The sequence below is a fragment of the Tupaia chinensis genome, unplaced genomic scaffold, assembly GCF_000334495.1.
Source record: "Tupaia chinensis unplaced genomic scaffold, TupChi_1.0 Scaffold000235_1, whole genome shotgun sequence".
Taxonomy (NCBI): domain Eukaryota; kingdom Metazoa; phylum Chordata; class Mammalia; order Scandentia; family Tupaiidae; genus Tupaia; species Tupaia belangeri.
Window position 1 is genome coordinate 5,334,076 of NW_006159713.1, and position 11,142 is coordinate 5,345,217.

An 11,142-nucleotide genomic window follows, 5' to 3' on the forward strand; every position below is an offset into this window, starting at 1 on the left:
GCCTGTGGTCATTAGCTAAGTTCCTGAATCTAGGGCTTTCCAGTCTCCAGAACTGTAAGAAATACGTTGCTGTTCTTCATAAATTACCCAGTCTCAGGTATTTTGTTCTCACAGCTTCAAACAGAACAAGACACCAAGTTTGTCTGATTGTCATGAAGCAGCAAGGGTCCCTCATGCCTCTGTCCATGGCTTCAGGCCAAGCCCTCTCAGGGGTCAGCAAAGGGTGAGGTCAGCAGGGCCCAGAGACTGGGCAATACCAGCCACGTTCCTGCTCATTCCTGGGCTCCATTTGCCAGTGATTTGTGCAGTACCATAGGTGGGATGTGGGCACTGGAGCCAGAATGCCTCGGCCCAATCCCAGCTCTGCCACTTCCCAGCTGTGTAACTTGAACAAATGGCTGTCTCTCCAAGCCCCGATCACCATAAAATGGGGACAGCAATAGAACCTCTTTCACAGGAGACCCTGAGGGCAAAATGAGGAGCTAGAGGAGCATAAGCACATGTGGGCTCTCAGCATGCCAGCTGTCAAGTCCCTCTCTGTCGCTGGCACCTGCCACCCGCCTGTAGAGGCAAACAGCAGACGCACTCATGTCTTCAAAGAGCATGCTGGTTTATGGGGACAGGCAAGTAACACGCAATGAATGCAGGATGCGGAAGCAGGGGTTGCTAGGGAGTGTGGTGGTGGGGCTCTGCCTCCGACTAGCTGCAGGACCTGGGCAGGGGCCCCCATGCCTCATTTTCACCTGTTGCCTGAGGTGTCAAGAGAACAGGAGACTGACTACCTGGTCAACTTCATGTCATACCTGTCCTGACCACCAGAGGGCTCACGGAGCAGCTTTTGCGGGTGGGGCTACCAGGTCCTCCAAACGCTAGGCTGTCTGGGGTTGGGTGTTTATGCTGCTGGGCCACCAACAGAGAAGACCACGAGTGATGTCCCCCAGGCTCCCGCTTCCCCCCCCCACCGTCTGCCCAGGACCTTCCATTCGCATAGCGCATCTCAAGGACCTTCCTAAAGTCCTTGTGTCTTCCAAGCTGCCGGATCTGTGGGGACCCTCATACCCCAGGCTGGGCAGAGGGCAGGAAAGCCTGGAGCAGGGTGGAGGAGCCAGCAGGTGTGGGCAGTGGGCTCTCAAGCCCTGGCACACAGCAGGCACTCAGCCAGTGGTAGCAAGTGGCAGTTAGTATTCATGCTGCTGGACTTCTTGAAGGATCCTCCAGCACGACATGCACTTGGTTCACGTGTTGGGGATCCCTGCAGGAATCCATGAGCGAGCACCACTGCCAAGAAAGTGTGCCCCTCCTCCTGCTGAGACACAAGAGCCACTTCTGCCCCTGCAGAAGCCCTGCAGGAGGAGGCCCCAGACAGCTGTCCCCTGTCCCTGCTTGCCATTCATTTCCAAGGCTGCCCAGTGACAGGTGCACCAGGCCCAGCCCCAGGGAGGTGAGTTCTTGGTTTAGTGGGGTACAAACTCTTTTAAAAAATCTAAGGAACGCTGGGACCCTTTCCCTAGAAAAGCCAGTTCATCTCCAATTTCCAGGGGAAGTGTGAGCCTCTGCTATCTCTGGACCCAGGTTATCAACTCCTTTCCCGGCCTGGTGGTTTCCCATACTAGGATGAGGCGGGATGCGGTGCACATATGACCTTATTACTCTTTATAAGAAATGGGGATGTAATACTACCCCCGTTTCGTAGACGACAGAACAGTCTCACAGGGTGAGGGCCGTGCCAGCTGGTGGCACAGTAGTCAAGGCAGTTGGATGCCACATGGCCAACAGCACAGCTCAAGTCCCAGAACCAGCAGCTTGAAAAACATACTGGCTATGTGTGAGCAAATGCCTGAAACGCCAAGAGCGGAATGAAGGAGAAGGGACCACGATTCCTGCTCCAGGGGATGGTTTCTCACTTTCCCTCTCTCTGGGGAGCGTATGTGTCCTTACAGCAAATTAAAAAATAAATAAATAAACAGGGTAAGGGCCTTACCCAAGGTCACAGAGCAGAACTTGCATTCTCCCCTTTGCACAGAAGGGGACTTTGAGTCCCCTTTTGCCCCTTTGTGAGGGATTTAAATGAGTGAAAGAGCTGATGAATGAATGAAGGGTCTCGTCACGGGCTCAGGAGTAGGGCTGTGGATGGGTCAGCAGAGGAGGGGGGGGGGCCCTGGTGATGTAGGAGGGGGTTAGGTCTAGACCCCAACCCCCAAGCTCCCCATCCACAGCGGATGTCAGGAATTCCCCTCATGGGCTGCCCTGGACCCCAGAACATCTCTATAAAGCTGACCCCTCAGACCATAGGCCCATCGCAGTGAGCAACAGCCCTGGCCTTGGTGGCAAGGGTGAGGCATACACATGGAGGACATCGTGAGCGAATAACCACACTATGGGGAAGCCTCCCTGGGCACCAGTGGCCCACCTGTACTGGCGCCAGCTGGGCAGACAGAGGGCTAACGGCTGGACTGCAAGCAACTTACGTCACGAGTGGGCACAGCCCAGGGCGAGGCAGGGCCCACCTCAGGTGACTGACTCACCATGGGACTCCTCCTTCCCCCTCCTGTGCACCACTGTGGCAGACCAAGTGTCCACTGTGGCCTGACCCTGGGGCAGAGACTTACTTAAAAATGTGCCACGACTTTTCCGACAACCCAATCGCACCTAGTCCTCACAATGACCTCTTTAGAGTGTGAATCCCATTTTTAGTCTCTTTGTGCAGGTGAAGAAACTAAGGCCCCAAAACAGAGAAATCATCTACCCACTGCTGGGAAGTGGCTGCTCCAGAAGTCACAACTGGGCCTCCTTGTCCCAAAAGCCTTTGCCCTAAATCCCCAGGCTCAGCCCTGGGCTTGGCCCCTTGCTGCCACTTCTCCACATGCTGCCCTCCCACCCCTCAAATCAAGCGAACCCTTTATCCTGATGTTTGCTATTCTGTGTGATGTACCAGCGCCCCCTAACTGGCTGTCCACTGCTTCCTGCCGGTCCATCCCCATCAGCATGAAGGCCATCTCTGTGGAAGCCTGACCCTCTGGTCGCTGTCTTGCTTAAGGCTTGACAAGGTGAAGGAGAGAGCATTAATGGGGTAGTTTCCATACCAACCAGTCTTAAAAGTGAGAGGGTAGGGCCAGCAAGTGGCATGGTGGTTTAGGTGCTAGATCTCACACAGCCGACTGTGATTCGAGTCCCAGACCTGGTGGTATGAGAAACACAACAGCTGCATGTGTGTGTATGCCCAAAATCCCAGAGGATGAAGGAGAAGGGACTATGGCATGGCCATCCACCCTAGACTGTGTGTGTGGGGGGTAATTCCTATTTTCCCTCTCTCTGCATCTTTTTCTTTCTCTCTCTAGCGAGTTCATGTGCCCTATGACAAAAATGTTTTAAAAAATAAAAAGTGAGAGAGACAGACAGTATATACAGAAGTCCCCTTGACTGTTGTTTCACTTTCCACAGTCTCAGTTACCCACGGTCAACCATGGTCCAAAAGTATTAACTAGAAAGTTCCAGAAATAAACAATTCATTAAAGAGATTTTTGCCATAGGGCGCATGCACTTGCTGGAGAGAGAGAAAGACAGAAGCAATGAGAGGGAAAGTGAGAAACCACCACTCAGGGGGCATGGCCACACCACAGTCTCTTCTCCTCCATTCTCCTCCCGGGATCTTGGGCATGCACACAAGCGCAGCGATGAAAGTTTCAAGCCACCAGGTCCGGGACTCAAACCACAGCTGGTTATGTGGGAGTCCAACAACATAACTACTATGCCACCTGCTGGCCCTAACAATTCCTACGTTTTAAACCGTGTGCTATTCTGATCAGCGTGCTGAAATCTCGTGCCATGCAGGCCCTCTGTGCCCAGGATGTGAATCCGCCCTCTAGCCAGCGTAGACCCACACTGTCTACACCACCCATGCACTAGACAGTTAGTAGTTATCTTGAAAGAACAGGTTGTGTGGTGGTTAAAGGCGCTGGACTCCCACGTGGCTGACCGTGGTTCAAGTCCTGGATCTGGTGGCTTACTCACTTTCTCTCTCTCTTTCTTTCTCTCTCTTTCCACCCCTCTCTAGTCAGATAAATAAGGTTAAATAAAATAATTATTTTAGGAAAAAAAGAAAGAAAGGACACAGTATATGTGGGGCAGTTCCAAGCATCCACTGGGGGTATTGGAACGAATGCCCCACAGACAAGGGGGGACTACTATATATGAGAATGCTCTCCACTTTCCAAGGGACTTTTCTGTAAACCTTAAACTACTTTCAAAAATAAAACCCACTGGGCCCACTTGGTGGAACAGAGCTAACTCACTGCCCGGGCCACCCTCGGCCTACGTGGGACTTTGGACATTGAAGTCCCTGTTTGATCCACACAATCGGGCGTGTGCATACCCGAGACCTTAGCTAGGGGTAGGGAAATTACAGCAGAACCCCTGTGGCAGATGTTTGTCTCTCTCTGTCCCTGTCTCTCATGAAAGGAAGAAACTTAGAAAATATCCATCAATTAAAATTTTTTAAAATATAAAAATGTTTTTACTCTTGGCCCTGCCATCCTCCTTGCAGGAGTTTATTATGAGGAAACAGGGCAGAGGACAAAGATTCCAATCTAAAGATGCTTACTGCAGCGTTTTCCACAGCGGAAATTAGAAATATCCCACAGGACCAATGACAAGGATATGGGTGGTCTAGCTACATGGCTTTTGAGAATCTGATGAGAAAATACACAAAATCTTATGTTATTTTACCTCCTTGTTTACGACCTGCTTTTCCCACATTCCCCATCTCTAAAATCGGGATGCATCACACAGGCCACGTGTGCATTTCATGCAGCATTTACTTTTCTCCCCACAAGCTGAACTGATCCAATGACGTAGCATGTAATTAACTGCATCTTAGAATCCCAAGAAGTCATTGTGGAGAGTATATTTCTGACCTTTTCTTTTATAATCGGGAAAACATACTTCAAACGTTTTTTGACGTCACACATACATATATCTATCTCTGCGAGGGGGGGTCTCCAAAAAGTGGGTGAAAAACACATTTTATGAAATAATTATGCATGGATTTTAAGACGTTTTGCACCAAACTAAATCCATAGTTTAATTCTATTTTTCCATGGACTTTTTTTTTCATTGCAAAAGGGCACATGTGCTTGAGAGAGACAGAGAGAAAGCAGGAGAGGGAGGAAGCCCTCCCTGCTCCAGTTGGGGATGGTCACATCACAATCCCTTCTCCTGCATTGCCCCATAATGTTGGGATTTGGGGTGCACACACACACACACACACACACACACACACACACACGCTTGCTATGCTGTTCAAGCCACTGGGGCCAGGATTCAAACCATGATCAGCCATATGGGATCCAGCTCCCTTAACCATTACGTGACAGGGTCAGCCCTCCGTGAACGTTTTGATATATATGTATATAATATATGATAAAGAATAGCAAAAATCAATTGTTGCGGGTTCTCCATTGCCTAAAGCAATGCTACTCAATTAAAATAGGATGTGATCCACAGGTGTAATTTTAACATTTATGGTCATCACACTTTTTTAAAAAGTAAACCGAAACAGGTCAAATTAATTTCAATAATGTAATTTAGTTAACACAAAATATCAAAATGATCATTTCCCACATGGCCACTATTTTTAAAAATGAGGAACAGGGGACCAGATGGTAGCACAGTGGTAAAATGTGATGCTCTGAGAGGCAACCCCGCATGGGAAGGTTCCCAGTTCAAGTCCAGTGACCTCCCCGAGGGGTCAGGCACACACATGCTTGTGATCTGGGGCTGGCCGAAGTTGGGGGTAACCCATGGCATCAAGACCCTGTGGGGAGATTCTTTTTCTCTCTCTCCCTCTGTCATGGGAGAAATAAATAAATAAACTTAAAAAAAAAATGAGCGATAGCTTAGATGCTTTATCATAAGTCTCCCAAATCCTGTGTCTATGTCACCCTCAGCACATCTGGTCACACCAGCTGCATGCCCACTGCTTCATGGCCCTGGTGGCTAGCAGCTGTTGCATTGGGCAGTCCAGCTCTAGAGGACAAGGGTTACACTCCTTGTGGAAAGTGCCTGGCAGCCTGGTCCTACCTATCTTTCCAGATACTTCTAGATGCCACACCCACTCCAGCTACACAGAGCTCCTCCCAGCACCGTGATTCCATTATCTTACAAACCCCCAAGTCTCTTCACGCAGCTGTCTCTCCCCAGGTTCTCTGTCCCTTCTTGCAAGGCCAAGATCACACTCAGCTTCAGAGAAGAGGAGTCAGACCAGGAAGAGCCTCCAGCTCCCGGTGGAAGGGGAAGCAGCAGGGGTGACTTTTGGTAGAATTGACCATGCCCACCACCACCTGTCCCACCCACGCTGGGCACTGGACTGGCACTTTCGTTTTCTCATCAAAGCCGATGGTACAACAGTTACAACTCTGTAGCCACACTGCCTGAGTTTAGACCTCAGGTCTCTAACTTAGGAACCGTGTGACCCTGGGAATTCCCACCTGTGACCTCGTCTGTCACATTGCGCTGACGCTAGTTCCTATCCTGTGTGATTGTTACGAGTGACCATGTTCGGTGCTTTGAACAGGGCTGGTACCTGAGCACAGTGCTTGCTCCCGTCACCATTACTGTTGTCATTATGTGGCCTTCGAGCGTGGCCCAGTGTATGACAGCTCTCTGGAATGCAAATGGGTTTTGCTTGTTTGTGATGCCTGACAGCTGTGTTGACAATGGCCTCCTTCCCACGTGGCCACGCCCATGGGCAGAGCAGTGGACATACGTACAGTGGATGCCAACCTGGCTAGTCTCAGGGATGCGGAGAAGATACTTCTAGCAAGTCTTGTTCATGTCTGTCCCCCTCCCTGAGAGGTGGCAAGTGCTCAGGAAACCTCAGCTTAGTGAAGACAGGGAGACATAGCCCTTGAACTTCATCATGTCAGTGACTCCGTAGGAGCAAGATGGCCTTGGCCACCTTGGTGGCAGAGACTCCTCCTGGGCATCTCCTTACTGTGGTTATAAAGATGACGTATGTCTCCCAGGCATGGCCCAGGAGAGGACTGCAGCTCACCTGTTTCCCACGCCATCATACACCCAGTGAGTGGAGCCCAGGCCCTGATAGGCTGACGCCCAGTAATACAGACACGAGTTCACGTGCAGGCTGAAGAGCAGGTAGGCGGTGGTCCTGATGACCCTGCAGGAAAAGGGAACACGGCAGCAAGAGGGTGGTGACATCTCACCTCAGGGGCCAGGACTACAGAGAATGAGCTGACCTTTCCCCCACTGTTGGGGCCCCATGGCCAGAGCAACTCGCCCAGGGGCTGGGTTCCTTTGAGACCACACCAGTTAGCAATGACAGTGCTTGACCAGAACACTGTGAAGATTCGGGACTGGCACTGACACAGGTGTAGCAGAGCTGCCTGTACAGATGAGCTTGGGAGAGTGAAGGGTCAGGGAAAAGCATGTCTGTGGGGAGCAGCGGGGATGGGACAAGTGTGCCAAGGAGCAAAGGTGGAGGCAGGCCACCCCAAGAGATGTGGAGAGGAACCTTGTTCCCCAAAAGAAGGCCAGCCCGTTCTGTCGGGGGCCTCAGTTCCCTGAGCTGAGACCAAGAAGAGATCCAGCTCACTCGCAATGCTGATGAGCCACTTGAGCCAATCTAGGCGTTTCCCTCAGTGGGGGGAATCAGGGTATTCCTGGTTCTGCAAAAATCAAACAGCCTTCAGAGAAGAGGCGGTCAGGCCAGGAAGAGGCCTGGCTTCTGGCCTGCAGCTCCCAGTGGCAATGGAGCCTGGAAGGCCAAGGGAGCTTGGAAGGGGAAGCAGCAGGGGTAGAGTGTGGATGTCTTGGTCCCTCTGTTCCTGCTGGACGTGGACGTGGAGTGTGTGTGTGTGTGTGTGTGTGTGTGTGTGTGTGTGTGTAGGGGTCTCACCTGTACACGTAGGCTTTGCTGAGAATGGCTTCCAGGCGGTTGTTGAACTCGAAGAAGGCCAGGTGCTGGGAGGAAGAGCCAGCCTCAGGGTAGCCCACTGTCTGCGGGCAGTGTACTGCCCTCACCTCCCTGAACCCTTCCCCATGGCTGCCAGGACTGAAGGGCCCCTCTGCAGCCCTCAGAAGGAGGACAGAGCTGGACAGTGGTCCTTAGCCCTTTGAAAGGAAGGGCCCAGAAAGTCCATTTAGGAATCTGATGAAAGTCAAGACCCATCTTGGGGAAATTAAATATAATCATGTTCTCAGAATTGGCATGTAATGTTAGGGACCTCCTAGACCTTCTCAGTTCTATCATGAAACTTTTAGGGGTACATATGTCCCTGGTTAAGGACCCTATTTTAATGTTTGCTTATAAATAAAACAATTTTATAAGGAAATAACATCCCTAACACCTTCCCTTATAGTCTTCAAGTGCTTATTTATAGTAATAAAGTACAATAAGAGCTATTCTTCTTTTTTAAAAAGAATTATTTATTAGAGGAACCAGCAGTTAGCGTAATGGCTATGTCGCTGGACTCCCATGTAGTCGACTGCGGTTCGTGTCCCAGACCTGGTGGCTTAAAACTCACGCCGGGTGCGTGTGCGTGCGTGCCCAGGATCCCAAGAGGAGAATGGAGGAGAAGGGATTGCGGCATGACCATCCCCCCTGGGAGGTGATTTCTCGCTTTCTGTCTCTATGTCTCTCTCTGTCTGTCTGGCGAGCGCACGCGCCCTACAGTGAAAATCTCTCAAAAAAAAAAAAGAATTATTTATTTAGTTTTACTTATTATCATCATCATATTTTTAAATAATTATTCATTTAATTGTATTTATTGTTATTATTTTTGCTTTAGGAGACATGCATTCACCAGATGGAGAGAGTAAGTGAGAAAGCAAGCCACCAGGTCCAGGACTCAAACTGTGGTTGGCCATGTGGGGAGTCCAGTGCCTTAACCACTATGCCACTGCTGGCTCCTATAGCTACTCTCCTTTATGAGCACCTAGTCCAAGACTGGCACCATACATGCATTACCTTATTCCTTATTTACATAGGAGTATGTATTATTCTCCTTTGACAGGAGATTGGCACTTGGGAAAGTCTGGTAACTTCTCCAAGCCACACATTGGTAAGGGGCAGTGAGCTTTCAAACCCAGATCCTTCCTCCTGAGACCTCGGCAGGTTATCCAGCCTCTCCACAACCCAAGGACTTTGGTTTTCCTGTCTTTCAGAAGGAGATTACCGTCAGGCAGAAGTCCTTCTCCTGAGAGTCTGTATAAGGGCTAAATGCAGAGACGGTGGAGACTGATTGCCTGCGTTCAAATCTTTTCTATCTGAGTGGTCTTGGACAAGTTACTCAACTTCTCTTTGCCCCTGTGTCCCCATTTGTAAAGTGATGGTCATACCGGCACTTGTGTCGTGGGCTTGAGGGATACGCACTTGTAACGCCCCTGGAATCATACCTAACATGGGGTGCCACAGAGGCACTAGCCATCGTAATGAATTTTACTGCGGAGAAAATGCAGCTCCCTTCAGGCTGCCTCTCGCACATGTCTCTCCCTCCCCAGGCAGCTCAGGCAGACATTAATATGTCAGACGTGGAGTCCAACAGGTGGCATAGTGGCTACAGCACTGGACCGCCACATGGCTGACCATAGTTAGGATCCTGGACCCTATGGTTTGAAAATCATGCCAGGCGCATGTGCATGCATGCCCAAAATCCCAGGAGAAGAATGGAGGAGAGGGGCTTGCAGCATGGCTATCCCTGCTTGGAGCTGATTTCTCAATTTCCCTCTCTCTGTCTCTATTTCTCTCCGGCGAGCACATACACCACATGGCAAAAACCTTTCAAAAAATTTAAAAATAGGGACCAGCAGTTAGCATAATGGCTATGTCGCTGAACTCCCATATAGTTGACCACGGTTCAAGTCCTGGACCCGGTGGCTTAAACTCACACGGGCCGCACGTGCATGTGTGCCCAAGATCCCAAGGGGAGAATGGAGGAGAAGGGATTGTGGCATGGCCATCCACCCACGGGGTGATTTCTCGCTTTCTGTTTTTCTCTCTCTCTCTGTCAGTCTGGTGAGCGCACGCGCCCTATAGCAAAAACCTCTCCAATAAATAAATAAATAAAATAAAAGATGCCAGAGCTGGATCCGAGCATGCAGGAGCTGAAGGTCTTGAGCCAGGAGCCCACTGGTCTTACCTTTTTTGTTTTCCTTAGTTTCTGTCTTCCATGAGAGATGGACACCAAGAGAGAAAGCCATCTGCAATGGCGTCCTCACCCCTTAGTCCACCCAGCCTTGGCTAGCATGTGTACACCCACAGTGCGCCCAGGGAGGTCTTAGGACACAACCCAAGGACTTTGCCATGTGGGTCCAGTTGCATTACTCCCGCACCACTGCCTGGCCCTGGTCTTACCTTTAAACAGCGGGGCAAGCGAAGGAGGGGGTTCACGCCGAATTTCAAGTACAGAAAATCCAAGGGCAGGAGGCAGAGCAGGTCCATCTGAAATCCCGAGGGGCACCACAGTGTGTGAGACAGGAACCCCAGGGCTGAGAGTGAGGTGCGTGGGGGCGGGGTCTCTACCTTCAGTGGAAGGTGGGTCAGAATGCCTCAGGAGGGCTTAAAAGCAGAGGTGGAGGCACCCCACCCACAAGCCCCTAGCTGGCATGGAGGCCTGTGCTGCCGGCCCTGTGGACCGTGGCTGCTATGTCACAGGAGCTGTGCAGACACGTGGGAGGTGGCTCTGAGGGCCATCCAGCCTGGCTGGTCTGCTGGGCTTCTGACCTAAGGACACCCATGGGAGACGGGACCAACATCCCTCTGGTGGCAGGAGCTACCTCATACCAGCCTGCAAGGCTCTCAGAGCCCTTCTGAGATGCCACTTCTGAGACCCCACAGACACTAAAACTTGATCCCCAGCACACACCTTAAAGCGGCGAGATTTCAGGTAGTTATTTCGCATCTCCTTTTTGTCCGTCTAGAAGAAAATGGAATCGGGGACCAGCAGTTAGCGTAATGGCTATGTTGCTGGACTCCCACGTGGTCGACTGCGGTTCGCGTCCCGGATCCGGTGGCTTAAACTCACACCGGGCGTGTGTGTGTGCGTGCCCAAGATCCCGAGAGAATGGAGGAGAAGAGATTGCGGCATGACCATCCCCCCTGGGGGGGTGATTTCCTGCTTTCTGTCT